The sequence below is a fragment of the Capsicum annuum genome, unplaced genomic scaffold (assembly GCF_002878395.1).
Source record: "Capsicum annuum cultivar UCD-10X-F1 unplaced genomic scaffold, UCD10Xv1.1 ctg5713, whole genome shotgun sequence".
Lineage (NCBI taxonomy): Eukaryota > Viridiplantae > Streptophyta > Magnoliopsida > Solanales > Solanaceae > Capsicum > Capsicum annuum.
The window spans coordinates 1,789-7,169 of NW_025865602.1; the positions used below are offsets into that span (position 1 = coordinate 1,789).

Here is a 5,381-nt window from a genome sequence, read left to right on the forward strand (position 1 = left end):
CTGGAAGGGTGTTAATACCATGCCACGGGTAGAGACCTCTGCTATGGTCAAGCCTCTCTGACGGGTGACCCTGAACAAGAAGTCAAGCCTAAGGCAATATAATAGTCAAGTCAAGCCTTAATCTGACGGGTGACTCCTGGTCCTGCACTGGCTACGCAGTTCTGGAGTACAGGGATTGCTGCTAACGACCCTTCCTCTCTAATGGGGAAGCCTCCATCCCCATACTCGCTCGGTGCTAGTTTCTACTCCCAACTGAAAGACTCTGAACTGATTCTTAACTGAACTAAAACTGAGTTGAATTTGTTATTATTCATATTTCCTGGCTGATCTGACTGAGTTCACTTAGTTCCGTTATCTGACAGAATACTACTGAATCTATTATCGAACTGAATGATACTAAGTTCTGAATTCTATAACTAACTGAGTTTTACTGATCATAGCACGATTGAAATTATCTTGAGACTGACTCGGCTCTAGGCACACAACTATATTTTTTGGGTACAAGTACCCCCAGGACTTGATAGAAGGAAACTGACAAAACATGACATCTTGAATTCACGACTAACATCAACATCATAGCATGTATTCAAGTATACATAATTGAGGACTTCATACTAACATATAACAATCCATTCAACAAGGGATGCACAAGGATAAGAACGCACACAACATACTATAATTCATTCACTATGGTCTGTCAACAAACACTTGACGTGCATGGCCTATACTAAATTTAGGGGTTTCTAGGCAATATGCTATAATAACCTAATTTCCTTCACACAAGCATTTTATCAAACACATGGGGAGCATGCTTTGGTCATATAACAATTTCCACACCTAATTCTCATGGATAATCAATCAACATACAACTTGAAGGGATTTATCATGAACATCACATAATTATTACAAAATAGGGTCAAAGTTTGCAACTTTATAATCATATCATGAATTAAAACTCAACAACAACGTAACCTTCAAACTCTATTCACATAGACCATGGAAAACACATAAATTTAAAATCTTGAATTTAGAAAAAGGGATTCTTGAACTTCTTGGGCAGAAGGGACCCAAGAATCAACACTTGCATACCTGGATATTAAATTCTTGAAAGATTTACGGAGGAACCTTGATGGTTGGGTCTTGAATTATGAACCCAAATAGTTGTTCTTGAAGAAAATTGAGAGAAACTAACAATATCTGGGTGAAATTATGAGGAATCTTGTGTTAAAGGGTATATATAGGGGTCGGAAGGTTATAATTTTGCCCTTGGAAACACGGAGCTAAATACAGGATTTTGGCCCAAGGCTATAGGCAGGGCGACGCCTTGGCTAGAGCACTGCGATAACCAGGGAGGCACCTTGCTATAGCGGTGCTATGACCAGGGCGACGCCTTGGTATTTGCAGTGCTGAAAGCTGGGCGACGCCTTGAGATTACCCTGAGCTACTATTTTTGAAATCCAAACGTGCCCTTATGCTATTCAAAAAATTCCAAAACTTATTCGAGATGTACTACGACCTTGCGCCATCACAACGCAACCTGAAAATCTAAAAACGGAGGTCAGGAAGGTTATGAAATAATTCATCGAAGTTAGCAAGCTTATGGAATGAAGAAAGTTTCAACACTTAGCCAAATTTTTAAGTGCTAAGTTTCTCTTGAAAAGCTTAAAGGGGCCTTAACGACTCAAAAAATTTATGGGGTATTACAATAGGGTATAAACCCATACTTCAATTTCATAAGAAAACATAGAAAATCATATGTTCTCGTAATTAAAACAACTTTTGGGCACAAGGAAGAAAGAAGTGTCCTTATTCAAACCCCGCATACCTTAGATTATGACTTGGATGAACAAATTTATTTGAGACTTTTCTTATTACTCTTGAGAGAGGGTTCTTAAAGCCTTTGACTTGGGAACCTTGAATCTTAACTCAATTTGTAAAATCTATGGAGGATTCTTGAGTTTCTTGGAAGAAGATTTAGATTTGTTCTTAAGGGAGAAACCCTAGCTTTGGAGATGTTTTGGGTGAATAATGAAGTTAGATGATTCGATCTGGGTATATCAAGGTATAGAAAGGGTGGAAAAAGACCAAAACGTCCTTTTTAAAATGACTTAAAATTATTGATCGGGATATGCGACGGTGGGGTGAGACGGTCCGTCGGTCCTGACCGTCGCACCTGGGCCAGAACTTGGTTCACTACCTCGCCTGCGACGATGGGTGCAACGGTCCATCGAGGACCCGACAGTCCATCGGCCCTTATCGTCGCACTAAACCAGAATGGGGCCTCGCAAGCTTGACGGTCCGTCGGCCCTCTCCGTCGCACCTGGCGATTTCACTGCTTTCTCTTTCGATGTCGGATTTTGACGAAATAGATATCGTTGGAAAGATAATTCAATTTTCCACACTATAGAAAGCCATTTTTAGAAAAATTCAACAAGGTTTAAACACCAATTACTTTGGAAGTCACTCTGTAATCTTTTAAGACCGAAATTACGCTTCACTTGATATGCTCTAAAGGCTCAGACTACGAGGGAACTTTGTGGGGTCTTACATGCTGCTTCTAGCTATGGAGTTCAGCCTCATATGCAATACCAAAATCCACAAATGCAGGGTGGGGCAAGACCACAAGGTGATGGTGCACCATACATAGGTATGGAGGTCACTAGAAAGACTTAAGTTGTGATTTTGTTTTCATTCCCCTCATGTTGGTTTCTATTGCTTATATAGTTCATATGGAATTTCTTACTATGATCTAGATTGGTTCATGGGATTAATAATTGATTAGTTTGTATTCATTGCATGCATCTACATTAAGGGATTATCATAATCCAACTTAAGGTGCTTGCTTGACTTACATAAGCTAGTAGGTGGATCACTTACTTGAGCTATTTGGACCAAGTTAATGGACCCAAGGTTATGGACCGGATTTGATCCTATGTTAAGGTACTCATTTAGGCCTAACTTAAGTAAAAGAAAAGGAAATGAAAAAAGACCCAACACTCAAATCTACAAAGGCTCATTTTAGTTTAGCCCAACTATGAATTAAATAAGTATGTACATAACCTACTAAGACTTCCTTTTACCAACTTATTGGGCCAAATACACTACCACATACTTGAATTAACTTTGACCCAAGTTAAAGGAAAGAAAAGAAGGAGAATGGGCAACAAAGGCCCAATAGTTTTGGATCCACAAAAGCCCAATATATTGGGCAAGTATATATATCATTTACTTGAAAAAATATAGACCAAAAATAGTCAATAAGTCGTCCAAGAGCAGCTTCTATATATGGATTGAAAATCAGCAATTTTTTTGTCATTTCAACTTAGACAAAAATTTCAGCTTTCTAGGTTTTTCTCTCTTGTTCTCTCTTGGCTATGAAGTAACCCTATCGTTCCACAAGGGTTCTTGGGATTGACTTTCCTTCCAAGCTAAAGGTAAGTGAATAATTCATGAGCTTGTACTAAGCAAACTATGTGTTCTTCAAGATTAATTTCCGGATAGCCCTCTCTTTAAGTTTTGATAGTTAATTGTTCTTAGTTATTAAGGGATTTCTCTTTTCTCTTTTGGTGTATGTGTGAAGCAATTAAGCTATTGAAGAAATACACATTAAGGACTAAACTACCAAGAAAATCAAGGTATGGTTGCTGTCCACTTTTGTCCCTTTTCCATATACATGTGTTGATGGAGGATTACACATATTTTGTTGCTATTAAAGGATGATTGGAGTGTTGTTGTGGACTGTTTTGTGTGTTTGGGTTGGGGGCTGACCGATTGCTATTGGGAAAAGGTGTGATTAGTTTGTATTGAACTATAGAAGATGGATGTGCTGATACACCACTGAATTAATGATTGTGTACGCCTATTGCTCATTTCGCTTTGTGTCTTGGTTGGGAGGTGTAATGAAGCCAAAGTTGTGTCGGGGGATATTATATGAATATGTATGGTATGTGGATGTAATTGGAGTATAGGAGGGTTAAATTGACACCCTTTATTGATAAATTAAGGGCTTACTTCCCGGCCACTAGTTTGGTGAAGTTAAATAGCCAAAATGTGACGTTTGGTTGCTAATATTAGTTTGCCATATATTTCACTGTAGATAAGTAATCTAAAAGGGCGGAGAGTCGAGTTGGTATGGTATTGGAGTTTTACAACCAGGTATGTAAGGCATACTCTATTTTGCACTCTTGGCATGAAAACGGACACTTGTTCCTACGAGCAAGCTCCCAAGATTATCTTATAACACGTGATACATAATAGCACTGTATGATAGTCCATGTTACTAATGAACTTTTTCCCACTCTCTAATGAGTTAAAACACCCCAATACACACTTGCTACCAATCCTACATGTCTATTTTCACTAGTAAATTTTAGAATTTCTCCAGTTACTCAAATAAGACCCATGTGTTATTTTTAGCTCCTAAACACTTCATTAGCGTGCAAACAACTCCTTACTTCATTGTTACTGCATTGATTGCCTATTTAAATGTCTCTTATTGATAGATCATTGTTTCAAGGTACCATAATGTTATGACCACTGAAGTAACAATCTCAAAGGCTAATTAAACTAAGTAACGAAAATTTGTAAAACGGGTGGCAGCTCAGGGGCATAAGCCTAGCATGGGCTGATCCTGATACTTTATATGTGGGTGGCAGCTCAGGGGCGTAAGCCTAGCATGGACCGATCCCAATGTTTATTTATAGGTGGCAGCTCAGGGGCATAAGCCTAGCATAGACCGATCCTGATTTGTTATTTACCACTGATCAACTGGTCATTTGTATCATATGGATTACAAAGATAATGAAGTAAAAAGGTAAAAGAAGGAAAGAAATGTAATGTACCCAGTTCCACAAGTAAATGTAAAGGTGGTCTCTAGCACTATTTTTACACTTGCTCCAGATTTTTATTGAACCTTTGTATCTTGTATTGTTACTTTTTTGCCTTGCATACTCAGTACATATTTTCGTACTGACTCCCCTTATGGGGGACCTCTATTTCATGCTACAAGCACAGGTGCTTTGGCAAACACGTCTCCTCAGTAGGAGCTCAGGATATCCAGCTGCTATTGGTGAGCTCCAATTTGATTCGGGGCTTTCCAAGTTGGTTCCATATATTTTTGGTATTGTATAAAAGTTAATAGTATGACGGGGTTTGTCCCGACCTTAGCTAAGTTCTATGTATCATCTTCAAGTTTCCCATGGTTGAAATTGACAAGAAATGATTGTCCACCTCCGTTTGGAGACCTTGAGCTAAAAGGTCCAGCCGTGGACTTTATGAAAGAGCAAGGTATGTTTGCTCATCATGGTAATTAGTGTCTCAAAGTTAGTTTATGTTTATTTATTTATCAATACGCTCCAATCTTTCACATTTTCTTTTAATCA

General features: G+C 38.5%; 1 long non-coding RNA gene across 1 annotated transcript; it reads left to right on the forward strand.

Moving 5' to 3' along the window:
* Nucleotides 1-468: 468 nt before the first annotated feature.
* LOC107862404 lies at nucleotides 469-5,381 on the forward strand. The gene is made up of 3 exons (XR_001671982.2): nucleotides 469-3,434; nucleotides 3,581-3,635; nucleotides 4,097-5,381. It is a non-coding gene; the product is annotated as an uncharacterized LOC107862404 (long non-coding RNA).